The 27,715-nt window shown below is 47.2% G+C and overlaps 12 non-coding genes and 4 pseudogenes across 12 annotated transcripts; all 16 read left to right on the top strand.

The window, feature by feature from the left end:
• Positions 1–4,145: 4,145 nt before the first annotated feature.
• LOC139619794 (U2 spliceosomal RNA) lies at positions 4,146–4,320 on the top strand (annotated as a pseudogene).
• Positions 4,321–4,715: 395 nt separating this feature from the next.
• On the top strand, positions 4,716–4,830 carry LOC139619061 (U5 spliceosomal RNA). Its single transcript, XR_011690066.1, has one exon. It is a non-coding gene; the product is annotated as a U5 spliceosomal RNA (small nuclear RNA).
• A 164-nt stretch (positions 4,831–4,994) lies between these two features.
• LOC139619034 (U2 spliceosomal RNA) lies at positions 4,995–5,186 on the top strand. Its single transcript, XR_011690039.1, has one exon. It is a non-coding gene; the product is annotated as a U2 spliceosomal RNA (small nuclear RNA).
• Positions 5,187–5,581: 395 nt separating this feature from the next.
• LOC139619060 (U5 spliceosomal RNA) lies at positions 5,582–5,696 on the top strand. The gene has a single exon (XR_011690065.1). It is a non-coding gene; the product is annotated as a U5 spliceosomal RNA (small nuclear RNA).
• A 5,738-nt stretch (positions 5,697–11,434) lies between these two features.
• Positions 11,435–11,609, top strand: LOC139619793 (U2 spliceosomal RNA; annotated as a pseudogene).
• Positions 11,610–12,004: 395 nt separating this feature from the next.
• On the top strand, positions 12,005–12,119 carry LOC139619059 (U5 spliceosomal RNA). Its single transcript, XR_011690064.1, has one exon. It is a non-coding gene; the product is annotated as a U5 spliceosomal RNA (small nuclear RNA).
• Positions 12,120–17,868: 5,749 nt separating this feature from the next.
• Positions 17,869–18,042, top strand: LOC139619709 (U2 spliceosomal RNA; annotated as a pseudogene).
• A 395-nt stretch (positions 18,043–18,437) lies between these two features.
• LOC139619058 (U5 spliceosomal RNA) lies at positions 18,438–18,552 on the top strand. The gene has a single exon (XR_011690063.1). It is a non-coding gene; the product is annotated as a U5 spliceosomal RNA (small nuclear RNA).
• Positions 18,553–24,301: 5,749 nt separating this feature from the next.
• LOC139619708 (U2 spliceosomal RNA) lies at positions 24,302–24,475 on the top strand (annotated as a pseudogene).
• A 395-nt stretch (positions 24,476–24,870) lies between these two features.
• LOC139619304 (U5 spliceosomal RNA) lies at positions 24,871–24,983 on the top strand. The gene has a single exon (XR_011690305.1). It is a non-coding gene; the product is annotated as a U5 spliceosomal RNA (small nuclear RNA).
• A 166-nt stretch (positions 24,984–25,149) lies between these two features.
• Positions 25,150–25,341, top strand: LOC139619597 (U2 spliceosomal RNA). The gene has a single exon (XR_011690588.1). It is a non-coding gene; the product is annotated as a U2 spliceosomal RNA (small nuclear RNA).
• A 391-nt stretch (positions 25,342–25,732) lies between these two features.
• Positions 25,733–25,847, top strand: LOC139619057 (U5 spliceosomal RNA). Its single transcript, XR_011690062.1, has one exon. It is a non-coding gene; the product is annotated as a U5 spliceosomal RNA (small nuclear RNA).
• A 164-nt stretch (positions 25,848–26,011) lies between these two features.
• LOC139619022 (U2 spliceosomal RNA) lies at positions 26,012–26,203 on the top strand. Its single transcript, XR_011690028.1, has one exon. It is a non-coding gene; the product is annotated as a U2 spliceosomal RNA (small nuclear RNA).
• A 387-nt stretch (positions 26,204–26,590) lies between these two features.
• Positions 26,591–26,705, top strand: LOC139619055 (U5 spliceosomal RNA). The gene has a single exon (XR_011690060.1). It is a non-coding gene; the product is annotated as a U5 spliceosomal RNA (small nuclear RNA).
• A 164-nt stretch (positions 26,706–26,869) lies between these two features.
• LOC139619596 (U2 spliceosomal RNA) lies at positions 26,870–27,061 on the top strand. Its single transcript, XR_011690587.1, has one exon. It is a non-coding gene; the product is annotated as a U2 spliceosomal RNA (small nuclear RNA).
• A 403-nt stretch (positions 27,062–27,464) lies between these two features.
• Positions 27,465–27,579, top strand: LOC139619054 (U5 spliceosomal RNA). Its single transcript, XR_011690059.1, has one exon. It is a non-coding gene; the product is annotated as a U5 spliceosomal RNA (small nuclear RNA).
• The last annotated feature ends 136 nt before the right edge of the window (positions 27,580–27,715 follow it).

Below are 27,715 nucleotides of genomic sequence, written 5' to 3'. Positions count from 1 at the left end.
TCTCTCAGACAGTTCATCTGTGGAGGAGCCCAGAGTCTTCCCCTCCAATTCACCAAATGAAGTCTCTTTCCTGACAGTAGCTCTACAATCAACCCCTAAGGACTCCAAGCTAAATGCAGCCTTGCGTCAAAGGCCAACCCCCAGAGTCCGACGGGGGAATGGAGCTCAACTCCCTCCTTCATCACCTGTTGAAGTGAAGGAGGAGCCCCGTTCACAAGAAATAGTCTAACTGCCTTTTTTTAAAAAAAAAAAAGATATTTTAGCATCTTAAACCTCTATTTAGTGTTTTTAAAATTTCATACCTGTTGTTTTTAATCATACTCATGACACTCACCTTCTCAACCATCAATGTGAGAAGTGTGAAGTCGAGAGTTAGAGCCCAGAGTGTTTTATCCTTTCTTAATTCTACAAAGTCAGATGTGTTTTTAATGCAGGAATGTGGCATACCGTTTTTAAAACACTACCGACAGTGGGAGGAGATGTGGCCACAGACATCGATATGGAGCGGATCAAACCAAAATAAGAACGATGGAGTGGCCATTTTAATAAAAAACCCTCAGGTTCTGGTGAAGGGTAGCACTGTGGTGAGAGACGGTAGGGCACTTTTAGCACACTTGACCTTTATGGGACAGGATTTTAACCTTCTCAATATTTATGGCTTTAACGACAAAAATGACAGGTATGACCTTTTAGAAGACCTGCAGTCCCACATGCTAGGGAGAGTGCCATTAGTTTTAGGAGGTGATTTTAACTGTATTTTAAGTCGAAAAGATAGAAAAAGAACAGGGGAAGATTTTAAAATTGACAAAACATCGGTTTTATTACAGGGCATATGCAGGGATTTTAAACTACAAGACTGTTTTAAAACCATGCATCCCAGAGAGGAGGGCTTCACCTGGTTCAGTGGTGATGGCACCAGAGCCTCTCGCATAGATTTTATTTTCACACGGGACTGCCCGCCGACCGATGCTAGATTGACCCCTGTTTTCTTTTCTGACCACCTGATGCTCTCCTGCACCCTTTCACTCTCTTCAGGTGTGACTTTTGGAAGTGGTCTGTGGAAACTCAACTGCTCCCTGCTTGAAGATCAACATCTAGTTCAGCAGTACAGGGAGCAGTACCGAGAGTGGCAGACCCTTCAAGACATGTACGATACACGAGCACACTGGTGGGAGATGGTGAAGGGAAAGACCCAGACTTTTTTCAGACAGGCAGGCAAAAAAAGAAAGGGCAAGGAGAACAGACGCATGATGGGACTGCAGAAGCGACTACAGCGCTATTTTAACCTCAACCAAAATGGAATGGATTTTAATGAAGAAATTAGAGAAATCAAATCAGAGATGTCGGTTTTAGCTGAAATTAAAAGCAAGGGTGTCATTTTAAGGAGCAGGGAACGGGAAATAGAGGAGGGTGAGAAGTGCACCAGGTATTTTTTTAAGAAAATTGTTAGTAAAGGGGGGACCATTTTAAAACTAAAAAAGGAAAACGGGTGCATAACAGAGAATATCGAAGAAATTAAACAGATTGTGGAAAATTTTTACGTAGAATTGTATAAAGAAAAGCCCATTAGAATAGACACCATGAATGAAGTTTTAAAATCCATCGATAAAAAAGTAAAAGACAGTGTGCTTTTAACCCAAGATTTTACCATTCTAGAGTTAAATAAATGTTTGTCAAGTTTTAAAAAAGGGAAGTCCCCAGGACAGGATGGACTTCCCTTGGAATTTTATTTGACCTTTTGGGACATTTTAGCACCTGATTTGATCGATGTTTTTAAAGACTTTGAGCACCTAGACCGACTTCCTGACAGTTTTAGAGTAGGGATAGTGACTCTACTGCACAAAAACAAAGACAAGACCGACCTGATGAACTGGAGACCTATCGCACTTTTAAACCTTGATTGTAAACTTTTTAGCAAACTTTTAGCCTCACGTATGTCCTTGTTTTTAAAGGGGGTGATTCACCCGGATCAAGGCTGTGCCATCCCAGGGAGGAAGATCACCGACAGCCTGGTACTGATCCGAGACACCATCTGTTACGCGAGAGACAGAAACATCCGGCTAGTAGTCCTAAATTTAGATTTTGAGAAAGCCTTCGATCGGGTCTCGCACCAGTACCTTTTCAAGGTACTGCAAAAAATGGGGTTCCCAGAAAGGTTTCTAGCTTGGGTGGGATTGCTGTATCGGGACATTACCAGCAAATTTGTGATTAACGGGCATTTGACAAAAGCAGTCGATATTAACTGCGGTGTCCGTCAGGGTTGTCCGTTATCTGCCCTCCTATACATAACATGTATAGAACCGCTGGCACAGATCTTGAGAAGGGATCAACGAATCAATGGGTTGGGAGTACCGGGGAGCGGGGGACTGGACACCAAGTGTATTTTATACATGGACGACGTGAACATTTTATGCACCGACCTTTTATCCGTCAACAGGACGCTGGACTTGACTGACTGGTTTGGACAGGCTTCTGGGTCAAAGTTGAACAAAAACAAGACCCAAGCCCAATTTTATGGACCGTGGACAGCGACTGAGATGACAGGACTCCCTTTGACTGTGACCCAGACTGACCAAAAAATACTGGGGATCAAATTTGACAGGGAGGGAGAAGGAACAACAAATTGGCCAGACGTGGTAGGGAAAGTAAAACAAAGACTAGGATATTGGGGACTTAGAGGACTGACTATTGAAGGAAAGGTTTTAATCATCAAAGCGGTGATTTTACCTTTGCTTTTACTCATCAGTTCTGTTTTTATCCCACCTAGGAGAGTGCTTTTAGATCTGGAGCGAGCCATCTTTTATTTCCTGTGGGGCTCCAAGTGGGAGAGACTGAGGAGGGAGGTCATGAAAAGGCCAAAAGAGAAAGGAGGAAAAGGAGTGCCTGACCTGTACTTGTTTTTAGGAAGCCGATACACCGCACTACACCTCAAACAAGCCACAGACCCATCCGGAAACCCCAAAACTACAGCCATGACACGTTTCTGGATGGGATCGTACCTCAGACGATTGAAGATTTTACCTACAGATCTTAAAGTACCCGTGTCTTTTAGCCTGCCACCAGCCTATGCTTTTATCCCGACGTTTTTAAAGCATTTTAAACTGGAGCAGGAGGAGCTGCATATTTTAACCAACCACCGTTCTCTGATCTCTGTTGTGCAGGAGCAGGAGCCAGTGAGTCCAGTGCGCGGGCTCGCATTTGGCGAGCCCTCAACAGTTTGGCGCAACGTGAACCATTCCGCTCTTCCAAACAGACTCCGGGACCTGTCATGGATGGTGGCTCATGAGATTCTCCCAGTCAGGTCCGTCATGCACTCCCGGGGCATGTCAACACGCTCAACCTGCCCCCGACCCGGTTGTGGCGCGCCAGAGTCGGTGAGGCATTTGCTCTGGGAGTGCAGCGCTGCCGTAGACCAGTGGGCAATGGCCGGCTCCTTGCAATTCCCGTACTTGCCAGCAAGGGAGGTCCTTACAGCACAACTGGTGCTGTATGGGGTGAGCCAAAAAACACTGAAGAACGATGACTTTGCCCAGATGTGGCTCACCCTAGCCGCCATCAAAGACGCCATATGGACCTCCAGAAACTTGCTGGTAAGGAAGCACATGCAGATCCCCCCCGTGGCTGTGATCCGGATGGCTGTAGGCGGCAGGCCTAGGACACAGCCACAAAGAAGCATCGCCTCTGTGCCCATTCGGACGAAGGAGCCGGAGCCACACATGAAAAGGTCAAAGCAGCGGCGGCCTGGCTCTCCGGGTGAGGCAGGTGGGAAGGAGCAACAGGGTGAGGATCTCCTCTGAGCACCACGACAGGATCCCGAGAGACCAAATGTTTGGGGGAGCGGAATGAGTGACCCTGGGTAGGGACTCATTCTGCTCCTGCACAAAATTAGAAAGAAGAGAAGTTTTAAACCAATGCACTCCCTTTTTAAAGATTTGGGACACTCCATGGTTTTCATTTGTGAGATGGATTTTATGTTTGACAACATGTAAAACCCCTTGAAATATTTGTTTTTAATGTTTAAAAAAAAAAAAAAAAACAAACAAACAATGGTTTTACAACTATTTATCATATTGTTGTGATTATAATGTACCCTTTGTATCTCAAGATGTAAACCTTCTTTGAAAAAACTTGAAATGAGTGTCAATAAATCTTTTCGAAAGAAAAAATCTGTTCTTATCAGTTTAATATCTGATATGTCCTCTACCCGAGGACAAACATATTAAACGGATTTTTAGAACTGGGAGCTGAAAAAGGGGCTTGCTCCGTTCACTCCACGCATCGACCTGGCATTGCAGTGCCGCCGGGAACGGTGCACCCTTCTCTGGCCGTGTGGAAAAGCAAGCAAGCAAGCAAGCAAGCAAACAATGACGCAAACGTACAGTTTCAAATGCCCCTCTTGCAGTGGCTGGAGGAAGGTGAGTCAACCTGCCCCACAGCTGATATCCCTCACGCGCCCTGGAAGGGCTGCTAGCCTCCAATCAACCCCGCATTTTCCCTGTATTTTGGTCCCCGGGGGCCTGCAAGCGCCTGATAACTTGAGAAATTTGTGGGGATTGCATGTTGAGGCCCAGACACTTTTCTCCACAGCCCGATTGGCTAGAGCCCGTGACAACATGGGGAGGGGGCGGGGATTTGGCAAGCTAAGAGAAGGCTACCGTGAGGGCGGTGACTGGGACCAATGGGGTCCTCGGCCGCTCTTGAGGAGAGGCCTGTACTGACTCTGGTTTCTCTTCATCACGCACAAGTCTTTCGCCTTTTACTAAAGACTTCCGTGGAGAGGAACACCAATGAGTTTAAGCTATTTTTGGCAGGCTCTGCCGTATGGCTGAGCCCTTTGAGTTTGTGAAAAGTCAAACAGCTGTCGAGGTCAGGAATGGGGAGGTGGGCGGAGGTGGTGAAAAGCAGCCATTGCTCCGCTCATGTCAAAAGCAGCCAACCGCGACCAGCGAGATTTGTGCCAAGAGCCTGGCTGGAACGCCAGACACTTTGGGCCCATCGCTTCTCGGCCTTTTGGCTAAGATCAAGTGTAGTATCTGTTCTTATCAGTTTAATATCTGATATGTCCTCTACCCGAGGACAAACATATTAAACGGATTTTTAGAACTGGGAGCTGAAAAAGGGGCTTGCCCCGTTCACTCCACGCATCGACCTGGCATTGCAGTGCCGCCGGGAACGGTGCACCCTTCTCTGGCCGTGTGGAAAAGCAAGCAAGCAAGCAAGCAAGCAAACAATGACGCAAACGTACAGTTTCAAATGCCCCTCTGGCAGTGGCTGGAGGAAGGTGAGTCAACCTGCCCCACAGCTGATATCCCTCACGCGCCCTGGAAGGGCTGCTAGCCTCCAATCAACCCCGCATTTTCCCTGTATTTTGGTCCCCGGGGGCCTGCAAGCGCCTGATAACTTGAGAAATTTGTGGGGATTGCATGTTGAGGCCCAGACACTTTTCTCCACAGCCCGATTGGCTAGAGCCCGTGACAACATGGGGAGGGGGCGGGGATTTGGCAAGCTAAGAGAAGGCTACCGTGAGGGCGGTGACTGGGACCAATGGGGTCCTCGGCCGCTCTTGAGGAGAGGCCTGTACTGACTCTGGTTTCTCTTCATCACGCACAAGTCTTTCGCCTTTTACTAAAGACTTCCGTGGAGAGGAACACCAATGAGTTTAAGCTATTTTTGGCAGGCTCTGCCGTATGGCTGAGCCCTTTGAGTTTGTGAAAAGTCAAACAGCTGTCGAGGTCAGGAATGGGGAGGTGGGCGGAGGTGGTGAAAAGCAGCCATTGCTCCGCTCATGTCAAAAGCAGCCAACCGCGACCAGCGAGATTTGTGCCAAGAGCCTGGCTGGAACGCCAGACACTTTGGCTTCTCGGCCTTTTGGCTAAGACTGCGGTCGCCTCCTTTTGATGGTTAAATTCTTGCCTGTTGTGGCTCTGAGTTAAACCAGCTCTTGGGAGGAAATTGTCTACATTCCTTGTTTAAAGTTGTGCAACTTTTCTGTAGTTGCATATCTTAAACAAATAGGAATTCATTGGCCCAGAGAATCTCTTACCTGCGCTCTGCCGGATTCAACACCTTGTCCAGGCCAAAACTTGAAAAGGTAAGTACGTTTTTAGATTTTTTTCCTTTTTATATTTTTAATTGTATTTACTTATTTATTGTTCATTGTTTTTTTGTCCATTGTAAGTTTTTTACTGATTTTAGATCCTTTTAGCTTGTGGTGCCTCCACCATGTCGGCCACCCATGCCAACATGCGGAGGCACCACAGCGTCCGTTTTAAGTTTAAAGAAAAGGATGGAAAGCTCCTGGAGATGTCAAGGCTAGATTTCTCCAGGAAGCTAATCCAACAGGCTTTGAAATTCACAGCAAACGATTTGAATTGTATTTTGACCCTACCATTAAATAAAGGTTTTGATGTAAGCTTCCAGTCTGCGGCTATCTTGAGAGAATTTTGGACAAGATTTGAGTCTGTGAAACCCCAGTTTTCTGCATTTGTTGTTGAAAAACTGACTGATAATGCATTGAAAACAGTCATTGTCAGAATGTTTAATGAGACAGTGAATGCAGAAGACATTTGTATATGGCTGGGGAGATACTGCACTGTTAAAGGCCAGGCTACCAAAGTGAGAGATGAGGACGGCATCTGGAATTGCGCTTGGAGGGTCCCCATTCAACAATGGCAGGACCCCCAGGGCTTCCAAGGCCTGAAACATCTGCCGTCAATGATAGTTCTGGGTGAAAACAGGGGCTACATCCACTACCAAGGTCAGCCCAAGCTCTGCCGCAAGTGCGGTGAGCATGGGCACCTGGTAGAAGCGTGCACAAAAACCTTTTGCGGAAAGTGTAGAGAAATTGGGCACACTTTTGAGGAGTGCACCAATGGCAGGAAGTGCAACCTTTGTGGAGAAACAAATCATCTCTTCAGAGCTTGCCCCAAATCGTTTGCCAACAAACTAAAGGCAGCAAAAGCCAATGAACAAAATGGAGGACAAAAAGAAAAAGAGCAGGTTGAAGAGGCTGGGCAGGAAAATTCAAATCTCCCGCCAGATACTGTGATTGGAGAGGAGGGATCATGTGAGGCGGGAGAGGGGGAGGGGCCTGCAACAGCCCCATCAATGGAGAGTGGAGAGGAGGATGGGGAGATGCAGGAAGTGGGCGGAGCTAGTTCAGAAATGGAAGATTTTCAACCACCTGAAAATAGTGAGGATGCCCCCCTCCCCGATGCCCAGCAAACAAAGAGACTTGCATCGGAATTGTCCTCTGAGTCTCCTGTAGCCTCAGAGAAGAGGGGAAGAGTTGGGACTCTCTCAGACAGTTCATCTGTGGAGGAGCCCAGAGTCTTCCCCTCCAATTCACCAAATGAAGTCTCTTTCCTGACAGTAGCTCTACAATCAACCCCTAAGGACTCCAAGCTAAATGCAGCCTTGCGTCAAAGGCCAACCCCCAGAGTCCGACGGGGGAATGGAGCTCAACTCCCTCCTTCATCACCTGTTGAAGTGAAGGAGGAGCCCCGTTCACAAGAAATAGTCTAACTGCCTTTTTTTTTTAAAAAAAAAGATATTTTAGCATCTTAAACCTCTATTTAGTGTTTTTAAAATTTCATACCTGTTGTTTTTAATCATACTCATGACACTCACCTTCTCAACCATCAATGTGAGAAGTGTGAAGTCGAGAGTTAGAGCCCAGAGTGTTTTATCCTTTCTTAATTCTACAAAGTCAGATGTGTTTTTAATGCAGGAATGTGGCATACCGTTTTTAAAACACTACCGACAGTGGGAGGAGATGTGGCCACAGACATCGATATGGAGCGGATCAAACCAAAATAAGAACGATGGAGTGGCCATTTTAATAAAAAACCCTCAGGTTCTGGTGAAGGGTAGCACTGTGGTGAGAGACGGTAGGGCACTTTTAGCACACTTGACCTTTATGGGACAGGATTTTAACCTTCTCAATATTTATGGCTTTAACGACAAAAATGACAGGTATGACCTTTTAGAAGACCTGCAGTCCCACATGCTAGGGAGAGTGCCATTAGTTTTAGGAGGTGATTTTAACTGTATTTTAAGTCGAAAAGATAGAAAAAGAACAGGGGAAGATTTTAAAATTGACAAAACATCGGTTTTATTACAGGGCATATGCAGGGATTTTAAACTACAAGACTGTTTTAAAACCATGCATCCCAGAGAGGAGGGCTTCACCTGGTTCAGTGGTGATGGCACCAGAGCCTCTCGCATAGATTTTATTTTCACACGGGACTGCCCGCCGACCGATGCTAGATTGACCCCTGTTTTCTTTTCTGACCACCTGATGCTCTCCTGCACCCTTTCACTCTCTTCAGGTGTGACTTTTGGAAGTGGTCTGTGGAAACTCAACTGCTCCCTGCTTGAAGATCAACATCTAGTTCAGCAGTACAGGGAGCAGTACCGAGAGTGGCAGACCCTTCAAGACATGTACGATACACGAGCACACTGGTGGGAGATGGTGAAGGGAAAGACCCAGACTTTTTTCAGACAGGCAGGCAAAAAAAGAAAGGGCAAGGAGAACAGACGCATGATGGGACTGCAGAAGCGACTACAGCGCTATTTTAACCTCAACCAAAATGGAATGGATTTTAATGAAGAAATTAGAGAAATCAAATCAGAGATGTCGGTTTTAGCTGAAATTAAAAGCAAGGGTGTCATTTTAAGGAGCAGGGAACGGGAAATAGAGGAGGGTGAGAAGTGCACCAGGTATTTTTTTAAGAAAATTGTTAGTAAAGGGGGGACCATTTTAAAACTAAAAAAGGAAAACGGGTGCATAACAGAGAATATCGAAGAAATTAAACAGATTGTGGAAAATTTTTACGTAGAATTGTATAAAGAAAAGCCCATTAGAATAGACACCATGAATGAAGTTTTAAAATCCATCGATAAAAAAGTAAAAGACAGTGTGCTTTTAACCCAAGATTTTACCATTCTAGAGTTAAATAAATGTTTGTCAAGTTTTAAAAAAGGGAAGTCCCCAGGACAGGATGGACTTCCCTTGGAATTTTATTTGACCTTTTGGGACATTTTAGCACCTGATTTGATCCATGTTTTTAAAGACTTTGAGCACCTAGACCGACTTCCTGACAGTTTTAGAGTAGGGATAGTGACTCTACTGCACAAAAACAAAGACAAGACCGACCTGATGAACTGGAGACCTATCGCACTTTTAAACCTTGATTGTAAACTTTTTAGCAAACTTTTAGCCTCACGTATGTCCTTGTTTTTAAAGGGGGTGATTCACCCGGATCAAGGCTGTGCCATCCCAGGGAGGAAGATCACCGACAGCCTGGTACTGATCCGAGACACCATCTGTTACGCGAGAGACAGAAACATCCGGCTAGTAGTCCTAAATTTAGATTTTGAGAAAGCCTTCGATCGGGTCTCGCACCAGTACCTTTTCAAGGTACTGCAAAAAATGGGGTTCCCAGAAAGGTTTCTAGCTTGGGTGGGATTGCTGTATCGGGACATTACCAGCAAATTTGTGATTAACGGGCATTTGACAAAAGCAGTCGATATTAACTGCGGTGTCCGTCAGGGTTGTCCGTTATCTGCCCTCCTATACATAACATGTATAGAACCGCTGGCACAGATCTTGAGAAGGGATCAACGAATCAATGGGTTGGGAGTACCGGGGAGCGGGGGACTGGACACCAAGTGTATTTTATACATGGACGACGTGAACATTTTATGCACCGACCTTTTATCCGTCAACAGGACGCTGGACTTGACTGACTGGTTTGGACAGGCTTCTGGGTCAAAGTTGAACAAAAACAAGACCCAAGCCCAATTTTATGGACCGTGGACAGCGACTGAGATGACAGGACTCCCTTTGACTGTGACCCAGACTGACCAAAAAATACTGGGGATCAAATTTGACAGGGAGGGAGAAGGAACAACAAATTGGCCAGACGTGGTAGGGAAAGTAAAACAAAGACTAGGATATTGGGGACTTAGAGGACTGACTATTGAAGGAAAGGTTTTAATCATCAAAGCGGTGATTTTACCTTTGCTTTTACTCATCAGTTCTGTTTTTATCCCACCTAGGAGAGTGCTTTTAGATCTGGAGCGAGCCATCTTTTATTTCCTGTGGGGCTCCAAGTGGGAGAGACTGAGGAGGGAGGTCATGAAAAGGCCAAAAGAGAAAGGAGGAAAAGGAGTGCCTGACCTGTACTTGTTTTTAGGAAGCCGATACACCGCACTACACCTCAAACAAGCCACAGACCCATCCGGAAACCCCAAAACTACAGCCATGACACGTTTCTGGATGGGATCGTACCTCAGACGATTGAAGATTTTACCTACAGATCTTAAAGTACCCGTGTCTTTTAGCCTGCCACCAGCCTATGCTTTTATCCCGACGTTTTTAAAGCATTTTAAACTGGAGCAGGAGGAGCTGCATATTTTAACCAACCACCGTTCTCTGATCTCTGTTGTGCAGGAGCAGGAGCCAGTGAGTCCAGTGCGCGGGCTCGCATTTGGCGAGCCCTCAACAGTTTGGCGCAACGTGAACCATTCCGCTCTTCCAAACAGACTCCGGGACCTGTCATGGATGGTGGCTCATGAGATTCTCCCAGTCAGGTCCGTCATGCACTCCCGGGGCATGTCAACACGCTCAACCTGCCCCCGACCCGGTTGTGGCGCGCCAGAGTCGGTGAGGCATTTGCTCTGGGAGTGCAGCGCTGCCGTAGACCAGTGGGCAATGGCCGGCTCCTTGCAATTCCCGTACTTGCCAGCAAGGGAGGTCCTTACAGCACAACTGGTGCTGTATGGGGTGAGCCAAAAAACACTGAAGAACGATGACTTTGCCCAGATGTGGCTCACCCTAGCCGCCATCAAAGACGCCATATGGACCTCCAGAAACTTGCTGGTAAGGAAGCACATGCAGATCCCCCCCGTGGCTGTGATCCGGATGGCTGTAGGCGGCAGGCCTAGGACACAGCCACAAAGAAGCATCGCCTCTGTGCCCATTCGGACGAAGGAGCCGGAGCCACACATGAAAAGGTCAAAGCAGCGGCGGCCTGGCTCTCCGGGTGAGGCAGGTGGGAAGGAGCAACAGGGTGAGGATCTCCTCTGAGCACCACGACAGGATCCCGAGAGACCAAATGTTTGGGGGAGCGGAATGAGTGACCCTGGGTAGGGACTCATTCTGCTCCTGCACAAAATTAGAAAGAAGAGAAGTTTTAAACCAATGCACTCCCTTTTTAAAGATTTGGGACACTCCATGGTTTTCATTTGTGAGATGGATTTTATGTTTGACAACATGTAAAACCCCTTTAAATATTTGTTTTTAATGTTTTAAAAAAAAAAACAAACAAACAATGGTTTTACAACTATTTATCATATTGTTGTGATTATAATGTACCCTTTGTATCTCAAGATGTAAACCTTCTTTGAAAAAACTGAAATGAGTGTCAATAAATCTTTTCGAAAGAAAAAATCTGTTCTTATCAGTTTAATATCTGATATGTCCTCTACCCGAGGACAAACATATTAAACGGATTTTTAGAACTGGGAGCTGAAAAAGGGGCTTGCTCCGTTCACTCCACGCATCGACCTGGCATTGCAGTGCCGCCGGGAACGGTGCACCCTTCTCTGGCCGTGTGGAAAAGCAAGCAAGCAAGCAAGCAAGCAAACAATGATGCAAACGTACAGTTTCAAATGCCCCTCTGGCAGTGGCTGGAGGAAGGTGAGTCAACCTGCCCCACAGCTGATATCCCTCACGCGCCCTGGAAGGGCTGCTAGCCTCCAATCAACCCCGCATTTTCCCTGTATTTTGGTCCCCGGGGGCCTGCAAGCGCCTGATAACTTGAGAAATTTGTGGGGATTGCATGTTGAGGCCCAGACACTTTTCTCCACAGCCCGATTGGCTAGAGCCCGTGACAACATGGGGAGGGGGCGGGGATTTGGCAAGCTAAGAGAAGGCTACCGTGAGGGCGGTGACTGGGACCAATGGGGTCCTCGGCCGCTCTTGAGGAGAGGCCTGTACTGACTCTGGTTTCTCTTCATCACGCACAAGTCTTTCGCCTTTTACTAAAGACTTCCGTGGAGAGGAACACCAATGAGTTTAAGCTATTTTTGGCAGGCTCTGCCGTATGGCTGAGCCCTTTGAGTTTGTGAAAAGTCAAACAGCTGTCGAGGTCAGGAATGGGGAGGTGGGCGGAGGTGGTGAAAAGCAGCCATTGCTCCGCTCATGTCAAAAGCAGCCAACCGCGACCAGCGAGATTTGTGCCAAGAGCCTGGCTGGAACGCCAGACACTTTGGGCCCATCGCTTCTCGGCCTTTTGGCTAAGACTGCGGTCGCCTCCTTTTGATGGTTAAATTCTTGCCTGTTGTGGCTCTGAGTTAAACCAGCTCTTGGGAGGAAATTGTCTACATTCCTTGTTTAAAGTTGTGCAACTTTTCTGTGGTTGCATATCTTAAACAAATAGGAATTCATTGGCCCAGAGAATCTCTTACCTGCGCTCTGCCGGATTCAACACCTTGTCCAGGCCAAAACTTGAAAAGGTAAGTACGTTTTTAGATTTTTTTCCTTTTTATATTTTTAATTGTATTTACTTATTTATTGTTCATTGTTTTTTTGTCCATTGTAAGTTTTTTACTGATTTTAGATCCTTTTAGCTTGTGGTGCCTCCACCATGTCGGCCACCCATGCCAACATGCGGAGGCACCACAGCGTCCGTTTTAAGTTTAAAGAAAAGGATGGAAAGCTCCTGGAGATGTCAAGGCTAGATTTCTCCAGGAAGCTAATCCAACAGGCTTTGAAATTCACAGCAAACGATTTGAATTGTATTTTGACCCTACCATTAAATAAAGGTTTTGATGTAAGCTTCCAGTCTGCGGCTATCTTGAGAGAATTTTGGACAAGATTTGAGTCTGTGAAACCCCAGTTTTCTGCATTTGTTGTTGAAAAACTGACTGATAATGCATTGAAAACAGTCATTGTCAGAATGTTTAATGAGACAGTGAATGCAGAAGACATTTGTATATGGCTGGGGAGATACTGCACTGTTAAAGGCCAGGCTACCAAAGTGAGAGATGAGGACGGCATCTGGAATTGCGCTTGGAGGGTCCCCATTCAACAATGGCAGGACCCCCAGGGCTTCCAAGGCCTGAAACATCTGCCGTCAATGATAGTTCTGGGTGAAAACAGGGGCTACATCCACTACCAAGGTCAGCCCAAGCTCTGCCGCAAGTGCGGTGAGCATGGGCACCTGGTAGAAGCGTGCACAAAAACCTTTTGCGGAAAGTGTAGAGAAATTGGGCACACTTTTGAGGAGTGCACCAATGGCAGGAAGTGCAACCTTTGTGGAGAAACAAATCATCTCTTCAGAGCTTGCCCCAAATCGTTTGCCAACAAACTAAAGGCAGCAAAAGCCAATGAACAAAATGGAGGACAAAAAGAAAAAGAGCAGGTTGAAGAGGCTGGGCAGGAAAATTCAAATCTCCCGCCAGATACTGTGATTGGAGAGGAGGGATCATGTGAGGCGGGAGAGGGGGAGGGGCCTGCAACAGCCCCATCAATGGAGAGTGGAGAGGAGGATGGGGAGATGCAGGAAGTGGGCGGAGCTAGTTCAGAAATGGAAGATTTTCAACCACCTGAAAATAGTGAGGATGCCCCCCTCCCCGATGCCCAGCAAACAAAGAGACTTGCATCGGAATTGTCCTCTGAGTCTCCTGTAGCCTCAGAGAAGAGGGGAAGAGTTGGGACTCTCTCAGACAGTTCATCTGTGGAGGAGCCCAGAGTCTTCCCCTCCAATTCACCAAATGAAGTCTCTTTCCTGACAGTAGCTCTACAATCAACCCCTAAGGACTCCAAGCTAAATGCAGCCTTGCGTCAAAGGCCAACCCCCAGAGTCCGACGGGGGAATGGAGCTCAACTCCCTCCTTCATCACCTGTTGAAGTGAAGGAGGAGCCCCGTTCACAAGAAATAGTCTAACTGCCTTTTTTTTTAAAAAAAAAAGATATTTTAGCATCTTAAACCTCTATTTAGTGTTTTTAAAATTTCATACCTGTTGTTTTTAATCATACTCATGACACTCACCTTCTCAACCATCAATGTGAGAAGTGTGAAGTCGAGAGTTAGAGCCCAGAGTGTTTTATCCTTTCTTAATTCTACAAAGTCAGATGTGTTTTTAATGCAGGAATGTGGCATACCGTTTTTAAAACACTACCGACAGTGGGAGGAGATGTGGCCACAGACATCGATATGGAGCGGATCAAACCAAAATAAGAACGATGGAGTGGCCATTTTAATAAAAAACCCTCAGGTTCTGGTGAAGGGTAGCACTGTGGTGAGAGACGGTAGGGCACTTTTAGCACACTTGACCTTTATGGGACAGGATTTTAACCTTCTCAATATTTATGGCTTTAACGACAAAAATGACAGGTATGACCTTTTAGAAGACCTGCAGTCCCACATGCTAGGGAGAGTGCCATTAGTTTTAGGAGGTGATTTTAACTGTATTTTAAGTCGAAAAGATAGAAAAAGAACAGGGGAAGATTTTAAAATTGACAAAACATCGGTTTTATTACAGGGCATATGCAGGGATTTTAAACTACAAGACTGTTTTAAAACCATGCATCCCAGAGAGGAGGGCTTCACCTGGTTCAGTGGTGATGGCACCAGAGCCTCTCGCATAGATTTTATTTTCACACGGGACTGCCCGCCGACCGATGCTAGATTGACCCCTGTTTTCTTTTCTGACCACCTGATGCTCTCCTGCACCCTTTCACTCTCTTCAGGTGTGACTTTTGGAAGTGGTCTGTGGAAACTCAACTGCTCCCTGCTTGAAGATCAACATCTAGTTCAGCAGTACAGGGAGCAGTACCGAGAGTGGCAGACCCTTCAAGACATGTACGATACACGAGCACACTGGTGGGAGATGGTGAAGGGAAAGACCCAGACTTTTTTCAGACAGGCAGGCAAAAAAAGAAAGGGCAAGGAGAACAGACGCATGATGGGACTGCAGAAGCGACTACAGCGCTATTTTAACCTCAACCAAAATGGAATGGATTTTAATGAAGAAATTAGAGAAATCAAATCAGAGATGTCGGTTTTAGCTGAAATTAAAAGCAAGGGTGTCATTTTAAGGAGCAGGGAACGGGAAATAGAGGAGGGTGAGAAGTGCACCAGGTATTTTTTTAAGAAAATTGTTAGTAAAGGGGGGACCATTTTAAAACTAAAAAAGGAAAACGGGTGCATAACAGAGAATATCGAAGAAATTAAACAGATTGTGGAAAATTTTTACGTAGAATTGTATAAAGAAAAGCCCATTAGAATAGACACCATGAATGAAGTTTTAAAATCCATCGATAAAAAAGTAAAAGACAGTGTGCTTTTAACCCAAGATTTTACCATTCTAGAGTTAAATAAATGTTTGTCAAGTTTTAAAAAAGGGAAGTCCCCAGGACAGGATGGACTTCCCTTGGAATTTTATTTGACCTTTTGGGACATTTTAGCACCTGATTTGATCGATGTTTTTAAAGACTTTGAGCACCTAGACCGACTTCCTGACAGTTTTAGAGTAGGGATAGTGACTCTACTGCACAAAAACAAAGACAAGACCGACCTGATGAACTGGAGACCTATCGCACTTTTAAACCTTGATTGTAAACTTTTTAGCAAACTTTTAGCCTCACGTATGTCCTTGTTTTTAAAGGGGGTGATTCACCCGGATCAAGGCTGTGCCATCCCAGGGAGGAAGATCACCGACAGCCTGGTACTGATCCGAGACACCATCTGTTACGCGAGAGACAGAAACATCCGGCTAGTAGTCCTAAATTTAGATTTTGAGAAAGCCTTCGATCGGGTCTCGCACCAGTACCTTTTCAAGGTACTGCAAAAAATGGGGTTCCCAGAAAGGTTTCTAGCTTGGGTGGGATTGCTGTATCGGGACATTACCAGCAAATTTGTGATTAACGGGCATTTGACAAAAGCAGTCGATATTAACTGCGGTGTCCGTCAGGGTTGTCCGTTATCTGCCCTCCTATACATAACATGTATAGAACCGCTGGCACAGATCTTGAGAAGGGATCAACGAATCAATGGGTTGGGAGTACCGGGGAGCGGGGGACTGGACACCAAGTGTATTTTATACATGGACGACGTGAACATTTTATGCACCGACCTTTTATCCGTCAACAGGACGCTGGACTTGACTGACTGGTTTGGACAGGCTTCTGGGTCAAAGTTGAACAAAAACAAGACCCAAGCCCAATTTTATGGACCGTGGACAGCGACTGAGATGACAGGACTCCCTTTGACTGTGACCCAGACTGACCAAAAAATACTGGGGATCAAATTTGACAGGGAGGGAGAAGGAACAACAAATTGGCCAGACGTGGTAGGGAAAGTAAAACAAAGACTAGGATATTGGGGACTTAGAGGACTGACTATTGAAGGAAAGGTTTTAATCATCAAAGCGGTGATTTTACCTTTGCTTTTACTCATCAGTTCTGTTTTTATCCCACCTAGGAGAGTGCTTTTAGATCTGGAGCGAGCCATCTTTTATTTCCTGTGGGGCTCCAAGTGGGAGAGACTGAGGAGGGAGGTCATGAAAAGGCCAAAAGAGAAAGGAGGAAAAGGAGTGCCTGACCTGTACTTGTTTTTAGGAAGCCGATACACCGCACTACACCTCAAACAAGCCACAGACCCATCCGGAAACCCCAAAACTACAGCCATGACACGTTTCTGGATGGGATCGTACCTCAGACGATTGAAGATTTTACCTACAGATCTTAAAGTACCCGTGTCTTTTAGCCTGCCACCAGCCTATGCTTTTATCCCGACGTTTTTAAAGCATTTTAAACTGGAGCAGGAGGAGCTGCATATTTTAACCAACCACCGTTCTCTGATCTCTGTTGTGCAGGAGCAGGAGCCAGTGAGTCCAGTGCGCGGGCTCGCATTTGGCGAGCCCTCAACAGTTTGGCGCAACGTGAACCATTCCGCTCTTCCAAACAGACTCCGGGACCTGTCATGGATGGTGGCTCATGAGATTCTCCCAGTCAGGTCCGTCATGCACTCCCGGGGCATGTCAACACGCTCAACCTGCCCCCGACCCGGTTGTGGCGCGCCAGAGTCGGTGAGGCATTTGCTCTGGGAGTGCAGCGCTGCCGTAGACCAGTGGGCAATGGCCGGCTCCTTGCAATTCCCGTACTTGCCAGCAAGGGAGGTCCTTACAGCACAACTGGTGCTCTATGGGGTGAGCCAAAAAACACTGAAGAAAGATGACTTTGCCCAGATGTGGCTCACCCTAGCCGCCATCAAAGACGCCATATGGACCTCCAGAAACTTGCTGGTAAGGAAGCACATGCAGATCCCCCCCGTGGCTGTGATCCGGATGGCTGTAGGCGGCAGGCCTAGGACACAGCCACAAAGAAGCATCGCCTCTGTGCCCATTCGGACGAAGGAGCCGGAGCCACACATGAAAAGGTCAAAGCAGCGGCGGCCTGGCTCTCCGGGTGAGGCAGGTGGGAAGGAGCAACAGGGTGAGGATCTCCTCTGAGCACCACGACAGGATCCCGAGAGACCAAATGTTTGGGGGAGCGGAATGAGTGACCCTGGGTAGGGACTCACTCTGCTCCTGCACAAAATTAGAAAGAAGAGAAGTTTTAAACCAATGCACTCCCTTTTAAAGATTTGGGACACTCCATGGTTTTCATTTGTGAGATGGATTTTATGTTTGACAACATGTAAAACCCCTTGAAATATTTGTTTTTAATGTTTTAAAAAAAAAACAAACAAACAAACAATGGTTTTACAACTATTTATCATAGTGTTGTGATTATAATGTACCCTTTGTATCTCAAGATGTAAACCTTCTTTGAAAAAACTTGAAATGAGTGTCAATAAATCTTTTCGAAAGAAAAATCTGTTCTTATCAGTTTAATATCTGATATGTCCTCTACCCGAGGACAAACATATTAAACGGATTTTTAGAACTGGGAGCTGAAAAAGGGGCTTGCTCCGTTCACTCCACGCATCGACCTGGCATTGCAGTGCCGCCGGGAACGGTGCACCCTTCTCTGGCCGTGTGGAAAAGCAAGCAAGCAAGCAAGCAAGCAAACAATGACGCAAACGTACAGTTTCAAATGCCCCTCTGGCAGTGGCTGGAGGAAGGTGAGTCAACCTGCCCCACAGCTGATATCCCTCACGCGCCCTGGAAGGGCTGCTAGCCTCCAATCAACCCCGCATTTTCCCTGTATTTTGGTCCCCGGGGGCCTGCAAGCGCCTGATAACTTGAGAAATTTGTGGGGATTGCATGTTGAGGCCCAGACACTTTTCTCCACAGCCCGATTGGCTAGAGCCCGTGACAACATGGGGAGGGGGCGGGGATTTGGCAAGCTAAGAGAAGGCTACCGTGAGGGCGGTGACTGGGACCAATGGGGTCCTCGGCCGCTCTTGAGGAGAGGCCTGTACTGACTCTGGTTTCTCTTCATCACGCACAAGTCTTTCGCCTTTTACTAAAGACTTCCGTGGAGAGGAACACCAATGAGTTTAAGCTATTTTTGGCAGGCTCTGCCGTATGGCTGAGCCCTTTGAGTTTGTGAAAAGTCAAACAGCTGTCGAGGTCAGGAATGGGGAGGTGGGCGGAGGTGGTGAAAAGCAGCCATTGCTCCGCTCATGTCAAAAGCAGCCAACCGCGACCAGCGAGATTTGTGCCAAGAGCCTGGCTGGAACGCCAGACACTTTGGGCCCATCGCTTCTCGGCCTTTTGGCTAAGACTGCGGTCGCCTCCTTTTGATGGTTAAATTCTTGCCTGTTGTGGCTCTGAGTTAAACCAGCTCTTGGGAGGAAATTGTCTACATTCCTTGTTTAAAGTTGTGCAACTTTTCTGTGGTTGCATATCTTAAACAAATAGGAATTCATTGGCCCAGAGAATCTCTTACCTGCGCTCTGCCGGATTCAACACCTTGTCCAGGCCAAAACTTGAAAAGGTAAGTACGTTTTTAGATTTTTTTCCTTTTTATATTTTTAATTGTATTTACTTATTTATTGTTCATTGTTTTTTTGTCCATTGTAAGTTTTTTACTGATTTTAGATCCTTTTAGCTTGTGGTGCCTCCACCATGTCGGCCACCCATGCCAACATGCGGAGGCACCACAGCGTCCGTTTTAAGTTTAAAGAAAAGGATGGAAAGCTCCTGGAGATGTCAAGGCTAGATTTCTCCAGGAAGCTAATCCAACAGGCTTTGAAATTCACAGCAAACGATTTGAATTGTATTTTGACCCTACCATTAAATAAAGGTTTTGATGTAAGCTTCCAGTCTGCGGCTATCTTGAGAGAATTTTGGACAAGATTTGAGTCTGTGAAACCCCAGTTTTCTGCATTTGTTGTTGAAAAACTGACTGATAATGCATTGAAAACAGTCATTGTCAGAATGTTTAATGAGACAGTGAATGCAGAAGACATTTGTATATGGCTGGGGAGATACTGCACTGTTAAAGGCCAGGCTACCAAAGTGAGAGATGAGGACGGCATCTGGAATTGCGCTTGGAGGGTCCCCATTCAACAATGGCAGGACCCCCAGGGCTTCCAAGGCCTGAAACATCTGCCGTCAATGATAGTTCTGGGTGAAAACAGGGGCTACATCCACTACCAAGGTCAGCCCAAGCTCTGCCGCAAGTGCGGTGAGCATGGGCACCTGGTAGAAGCGTGCACAAAAACCTTTTGCGGAAAGTGTAGAGAAATTGGGCACACTTTTGAGGAGTGCACCAATGGCAGGAAGTGCAACCTTTGTGGAGAAACAAATCATCTCTTCAGAGCTTGCCCCAAATCGTTTGCCAACAAACTAAAGGCAGCAAAAGCCAATGAACAAAATGGAGGACAAAAAGAAAAAGAGCAGGTTGAAGAGGCTGGGCAGGAAAATTCAAATCTCCCGCCAGATACTGTGATTGGAGAGGAGGGATCATGTGAGGCGGGAGAGGGGGAGGGGCCTGCAACAGCCCCATCAATGGAGAGTGGAGAGGAGGATGGGGAGATGCAGGAAGTGGGCGGAGCTAGTTCAGAAATGGAAGATTTTCAACCACCTGAAAATAGTGAGGATGCCCCCCTCCCCGATGCCCAGCAAACAAAGAGACTTGCATCGGAATTGTCCTCTGAGTCTCCTGTAGCCTCAGAGAAGAGGGGAAGAGTTGGGACTCTCTCAGACAGTTCATCTGTGGAGGAGCCCAGAGTCTTCCCCTCCAATTCACCAAATGAAGTCTCTTTCCTGACAGTAGCTCTACAATCAACCCCTAAGGACTCCAAGCTAAATGCAGCCTTGCGTCAAAGGCCAACCCCCAGAGTCCGACGGGGGAATGGAGCTCAACTCCCTCCTTCATCACCTGTTGAAGTGAAGGAGGAGCCCCGTTCACAAGAAATAGTCTAACTGCCTTTTTTTTTAAAAAAAAAAGATATTTTAGCATCTTAAACCTCTATTTAGTGTTTTTAAAATTTCATACCTGTTGTTTTTAATCATACTCATGACACTCACCTTCTCAACCATCAATGTGAGAAGTGTGAAGTCGAGAGTTAGAGCCCAGAGTGTTTTATCCTTTCTTAATTCTACAAAGTCAGATGTGTTTTTAATGCAGGAATGTGGCATACCGTTTTTAAAACACTACCGACAGTGGGAGGAGATGTGGCCACAGACATCGATATGGAGCGGATCAAACCAAAATAAGAACGATGGAGTGGCCATTTTAATAAAAAACCCTCAGGTTCTGGTGAAGGGTAGCACTGTGGTGAGAGACGGTAGGGCACTTTTAGCACACTTGACCTTTATGGGACAGGATTTTAACCTTCTCAATATTTATGGCTTTAACGACAAAAATGACAGGTATGACCTTTTAGAAGACCTGCAGTCCCACATGCTAGGGAGAGTGCCATTAGTTTTAGGAGGTGATTTTAACTGTATTTTAAGTCGAAAAGATAGAAAAAGAACAGGGGAAGATTTTAAAATTGACAAAACATCGGTTTTATTACAGGGCATATGCAGGGATTTTAAACTACAAGACTGTTTTAAAACCATGCATCCCAGAGAGGAGGGCTTCACCTGGTTCAGTGGTGATGGCACCAGAGCCTCTCGCATAGATTTTATTTTCACACGGGACTGCCCGCCGACCGATGCTAGATTGACCCCTGTTTTCTTTTCTGACCACCTGATGCTCTCCTGCACCCTTTCACTCTCTTCAGGTGTGACTTTTGGAAGTGGTCTGTGGAAACTCAACTGCTCCCTGCTTGAAGATCAACATCTAGTTCAGCAGTACAGGGAGCAGTACCGAGAGTGGCAGACCCTTCAAGACATGTACGATACACGAGCACACTGGTGGGAGATGGTGAAGGGAAAGACCCAGACTTTTTTCAGACAGGCAGGCAAAAAAAGAAAGGGCAAGGAGAACAGACGCATGATGGGACTGCAGAAGCGACTACAGCGCTATTTTAACCTCAACCAAAATGGAATGGATTTTAATGAAGAAATTAGAGAAATCAAATCAGAGATGTCGGTTTTAGCTGAAATTAAAAGCAAGGGTGTCATTTTAAGGAGCAGGGAACGGGAAATAGAGGAGGGTGAGAAGTGCACCAGGTATTTTTTTAAGAAAATTGTTAGTAAAGGGGGGACCATTTTAAAACTAAAAAAGGAAAACGGGTGCATAACAGAGAATATCGAAGAAATTAAACAGATTGTGGAAAATTTTTACGTAGAATTGTATAAAGAAAAGCCCATTAGAATAGACACCATGAATGAAGTTTTAAAATCCATCGATAAAAAAGTAAAAGACAGTGTGCTTTTAACCCAAGATTTTACCATTCTAGAGTTAAATAAATGTTTGTCAAGTTTTAAAAAAGGGAAGTCCCCAGGACAGGATGGACTTCCCTTGGAATTTTATTTGACCTTTTGGGACATTTTAGCACCTGATTTGATCGATGTTTTTAAAGACTTTGAGCACCTAGACCGACTTCCTGACAGTTTTAGAGTAGGGATAGTGACTCTACTGCACAAAAACAAAGACAAGACCGACCTGATGAACTGGAGACCTATCGCACTTTTAAACCTTGATTGTAAACTTTTTAGCAAACTTTTAGCCTCACGTATGTCCTTGTTTTTAAAGGGGGTGATTCACCCGGATCAAGGCTGTGCCATCCCAGGGAGGAAGATCACCGACAGCCTGGTACTGATCCGAGACACCATCTGTTACGCGAGAGACAGAAACATCCGGCTAGTAGTCCTAAATTTAGATTTTGAGAAAGCCTTCGATCGGGTCTCACACCAGTACCTTTTCAAGGTACTGCAAAAAATGGGGTTCCCAGAAAGGTTTCTAGCTTGGGTGGGATTGCTGTATCGGGACATTACCAGCAAATTTGTGATTAACGGGCATTTGACAAAAGCAGTCGATATTAACTGCGGTGTCCGTCAGGGTTGTCCGTTATCTGCCCTCCTATACATAACATGTATAGAACCGCTGGCACAGATCTTGAGAAGGGATCAACGAATCAATGGGTTGGGAGTACCGGGGAGCGGGGGACTGGACACCAAGTGTATTTTATACATGGACGACGTGAACATTTTATGCACCGACCTTTTATCCGTCAACAGGACGCTGGACTTGACTGACTGGTTTGGACAGGCTTCTGGGTCAAAGTTGAACAAAAACAAGACCCAAGCCCAATTTTATGGACCGTGGACAGCGACTGAGATGACAGGACTCCCTTTGACTGTGACCCAGACTGACCAAAAAATACTGGGGATCAAATTTGACAGGGAGGGAGAAGGAACAACAAATTGGCCAGACGTGGTAGGGAAAGTAAAACAAAGACTAGGATATTGGGGACTTAGAGGACTGACTATTGAAGGAAAGGTTTTAATCATCAAAGCGGTGATTTTACCTTTGCTTTTACTCATCAGTTCTGTTTTTATCCCACCTAGGAGAGTGCTTTTAGATCTGGAGCGAGCCATCTTTTATTTCCTGTGGGGCTCCAAGTGGGAGAGACTGAGGAGGGAGGTCATGAAAAGGCCAAAAGAGAAAGGAGGAAAAGGAGTGCCTGACCTGTACTTGTTTTTAGGAAGCCGATACACCGCACTACACCTCAAACAAGCCACAGACCCATCCGGAAACCCCAAAACTACAGCCATGACACGTTTCTGGATGGGATCGTACCTCAGACGATTGAAGATTTTACCTACAGATCTTAAAGTACCCGTGTCTTTTAGCCTGCCACCAGCCTATGCTTTTATCCCGACGTTTTTAAAGCATTTTAAACTGGAGCAGGAGGAGCTGCATATTTTAACCAACCACCGTTCTCTGATCTCTGTTGTGCAGGAGCAGGAGCCAGTGAGTCCAGTGCGCGGGCTCGCATTTGGCGAGCCCTCAACAGTTTGGCGCAACGTGAACCATTCCGCTCTTCCAAACAGACTCCGGGACCTGTCATGGATGGTGGCTCATGAGATTCTCCCAGTCAGGTCCGTCATGCACTCCCGGGGCATGTCAACACGCTCAACCTGCCCCCGACCCGGTTGTGGCGCGCCAGAGTCGGTGAGGCATTTGCTCTGGGAGTGCAGCGCTGCCGTAGACCAGTGGGCAATGGCCGGCTCCTTGCAATTCCCGTACTTGCCAGCAAGGGAGGTCCTTACAGCACAACTGGTGCTCTATGGGGTGAGCCAAAAAACACTGAAGAAAGATGACTTTGCCCAGATGTGGCTCACCCTAGCCGCCATCAAAGACGCCATATGGACCTCCAGAAACTTGCTGGTAAGGAAGCACATGCAGATCCCCCCCGTGGCTGTGATCCGGATGGCTGTAGGCGGCAGGCCTAGGACACAGCCACAAAGAAGCATCGCCTCTGTGCCCATTCGGACGAAGGAGCCGGAGCCACACATGAAAAGGTCAAAGCAGCGGCGGCCTGGCTCTCCGGGTGAGGCAGGTGGGAAGGAGCAACAGGGTGAGGATCTCCTCTGAGCACCACGACAGGATCCCGAGAGACCAAATGTTTGGGGGAGCGGAATGAGTGACCCTGGGTAGGGACTCACTCTGCTCCTGCACAAAATTAGAAAGAAGAGAAGTTTTAAACCAATGCACTCCCTTTTAAAGATTTGGGACACTCCATGGTTTTCATTTGTGAGATGGATTTTATGTTTGACAACATGTAAAACCCCTTGAAATATTTGTTTTTAATGTTTTAAAAAAAAAACAAACAAACAAACAATGGTTTTACAACTATTTATCATAGTGTTGTGATTATAATGTACCCTTTGTATCTCAAGATGTAAACCTTCTTTGAAAAAACTTGAAATGAGTGTCAATAAATCTTTTCGAAAGAAAAATCTGTTCTTATCAGTTTAATATCTGATATGTCCTCTACCCGAGGACAAACATATTAAACGGATTTTTAGAACTGGGAGCTGAAAAAGGGGCTTGCTCCGTTCACTCCACGCATCGACCTGGCATTGCAGTGCCGCCGGGAACGGTGCACCCTTCTCTGGCCGTGTGGAAAAGCAAGCAAGCAAGCAAGCAAGCAAACAATGACGCAAACGTACAGTTTCAAATGCCCCTCTGGCAGTGGCTGGAGGAAGGTGAGTCAACCTGCCCCACAGCTGATATCCCTCACGCGCCCTGGAAGGGCTGCTAGCCTCCAATCAACCCCGCATTTTCCCTGTATTTTGGTCCCCGGGGGCCTGCAAGCGCCTGATAACTTGAGAAATTTGTGGGGATTGCATGTTGAGGCCCAGACACTTTTCTCCACAGCCCGATTGGCTAGAGCCCGTGACAACATGGGGAGGGGGCGGGGATTTGGCAAGCTAAGAGAAGGCTACCGTGAGGGCGGTGACTGGGACCAATGGGGTCCTCGGCCGCTCTTGAGGAGAGGCCTGTACTGACTCTGGTTTCTCTTCATCACGCACAAGTCTTTCGCCTTTTACTAAAGACTTCCGTGGAGAGGAACACCAATGAGTTTAAGCTATTTTTGGCAGGCTCTGCCGTATGGCTGAACCCTTTGAGTTTGTGAAAAGTCAAACAGCTGTCGAGGTCAGGAATGGGGAGGTGGGCAGAGGTGGTGAAAAGCAGCCATTGCTCCGCTCATGTCAAAAGCAGCCAACCGCGACCAGCGAGATTTGTGCCAAGAGCCTGGCTGGAACGCCAGACACTTTGGGCCCATCGCTTCTCGGCCTTTTGGCTAAGATCAAGTGTAGTATCTGTTCTTATCAGTTTAATATCTGATATGTCCTCTACCCGAGGACGAACATATTAAACGGATTTTTAGAACTGGGAGCTGAAAAAGGGGCTTGCTCCGTTCACTCCACGCATCGACCTGGCATTGCAGTGCCGCCGGGAACGGTGCACCCTTCTCTGGCCGTGTGGAAAAGCAAGCAAGCAAGCAAGCAAACAATGACGCAAACGTACAGTTTCAAATGCCCCTCTGGCAGTGGCTGGAGGAAGGTGAGTCAACCTGCCCCACAGCTGATATCCCTCACGCGCCCTGGAAGGGCTGCTAGCCTCCAATCAACCCCGCATTTTCCCTGTATTTTGGTCCCCGGGGGCCTGCAAGCGCCTGATAACTTGAGAAATTTGTGGGGATTGCATGTTGAGGCCCAGACACTTTTCTCCACAGCCCGATTGGCTAGAGCCCGTGACAACATGGGGAGGGGGCGGGGATTTGGCAAGCTAAGAGAAGGCTACCGTGAGGGCGGTGACTGGGACCAATGGGGTCCTCGGCCGCTCTTGAGGAGAGGCCTGTACTGACTCTGGTTTCTCTTCATCACGCACAAGTCTTTCGCCTTTTACTAAAGACTTCCGTGGAGAGGAACACCAATGAGTTTAAGCTATTTTTGGCAGGCTCTGCCGTATGGCTGAGCCCTTTGAGTTTGTGAAAAGTCAAACAGCTGTCGAGGTCAGGAATGGGGAGGTGGGCGGAGGTGGTGAAAAGCAGCCATTGCTCCGCTCATGTCAAAAGCAGCCAACCGCGACCAGCGAGATTTGTGCCAAGAGCCTGGCTGGAACGCCAGACACTTTGGGCCCATCGCTTCTCGGCCTTTTGGCTAAGATCAAGTGTAGTATCTGTTCTTATCAGTTTAATATCTGATATGTCCTCTACCCGAGGACAAACATATTAAACGGATTTTTAGAACTGGGAGCTGAAAAAGGGGCTTGCCCCGTTCACTCCACGCATCGACCTGGCATTGCAGTGCCGCCGGGAACGGTGCACCCTTCTCTGGCCGTGTGGAAAAGCAAGCAAGCAAGCAAGCAATGACGCAAACGTACAGTTTCAAATGCCCCTCTGGCAGTGGCTGGAGGAAGGTGAGTCAACCTGCCCCACAGCTGATATCCCTCACGCGCCCTGGAAGGGCTGCTAGCCTCCAATCAACCCCGCATTTTCCCTGTATTTTGGTCCCCGGGGGCCTGCAAGCGCCTGATAACTTGAGAAATTTGTGGGGATTGCATGTTGAGGCCCAGACACTTTTCTCCACAGCCCGATTGGCTAGAGCCCGTGACAACATGGGGAGGGGGCGGGGATTTGGCAAGCTAAGAGAAGGCTACCGTGAGGGCGGTGACTGGGACCAATGGGGTCCTCGGCCGCTCTTGAGGAGAGGCCTGTACTGACTCTGGTTTCTCTTCATCACGCACAAGTCTTTCGCCTTTTACTAAAGACTTCCGTGGAGAGGAACACCAATGAGTTTAAGCTATTTTTGGCAGGCTCTGCCGTATGGCTGAGCCCTTTGAGTTTGTGAAAAGTCAAACAGCTGTCGAGGTCAGGAATGGGGAGGTGGGCGGAGGTGGTGAAAAGCAGCCATTGCTCCGCTCATGTCAAAAGCAGCCAACCGCGACCAGCGAGATTTGTGCCAAGAGCCTGGCTGGAACGCCAGACACTTTGGGCCCATCGCTTCTCGGCCTTTTGGCTAAGATCAAGTGTAGTATCTGTTCTTATCAGTTTAATATCTGATATGTCCTCTACCCGAGGACGAACATATTAAACGGATTTTTAGAACTGGGAGCTGAAAAAGGGGCTTGCTCCGTTCACTCCACGCATCGACCTGGCATTGCAGTGCCGCCGGGAACGGTGCACCCTTCTCTGGCCGTGTGGAAAAGCAAGCAAGCAAGCAAGCAAGCAAGCAAGCAAACAATGACGCAAACGTACAGTTTCAAATGCCCCTCTGGCAGTGGCTGGAGGAAGGTGAGTCAACCTGCCCCACAGCTGATATCCCTCACGCGCCCTGGAAGGGCTGCTAGCCTCCAATCAACCCCGCATTTTCCCTGTATTTTGGTCCCCGGGGGCCTGCAAGCGCCTGATAACTTGAGAAATTTGTGGGGATTGCATGTTGAGGCCCAGACACTTTTCTCCACAGCCCGATTGGCTAGAGCCCGTGACAACATGGGGAGGGGGCGGGGATTTGGCAAGCTAAGAGAAGGCTACCGTGAGGGCGGTGACTGGGACCAATGGGGTCCTCGGCCGCTCTTGAGGAGAGGCCTGTACTGACTCTGGTTTCTCTTCATCACGCACAAGTCTTTCGCCTTTTACTAAAGACTTCCGTGGAGAGGAACACCAATGAGTTTAAGCTATTTTTGGCAGGCTCTGCCGTATGGCTGAGCCCTTTGAGTTTGTGAAAAGTCAAACAGCTGTCGAGGTCAGGAATGGGGAGGTGGGCGGAGGTGGTGAAAAGCAGCCATTGCTCCGCTCATGTCAAAAGCAGCCAACCGCGACCAGCGAGATTTGTGCCAAGAGCC

This window comes from Trachinotus anak, unplaced genomic scaffold (genome assembly GCF_046630095.1).
Source record: "Trachinotus anak isolate AG129_WGS33_773 ecotype Australia unplaced genomic scaffold, CSIRO_AGI_Tana_v1 ptg000003l, whole genome shotgun sequence".
In the NCBI taxonomy this organism is placed as follows: Eukaryota; Metazoa; Chordata; class Actinopteri; order Carangiformes; family Carangidae; genus Trachinotus; species Trachinotus anak.
The sequence above is the reverse complement of the archived record's forward strand: the minus strand, read 5'-3'. Positions and strand labels throughout refer to the sequence as shown.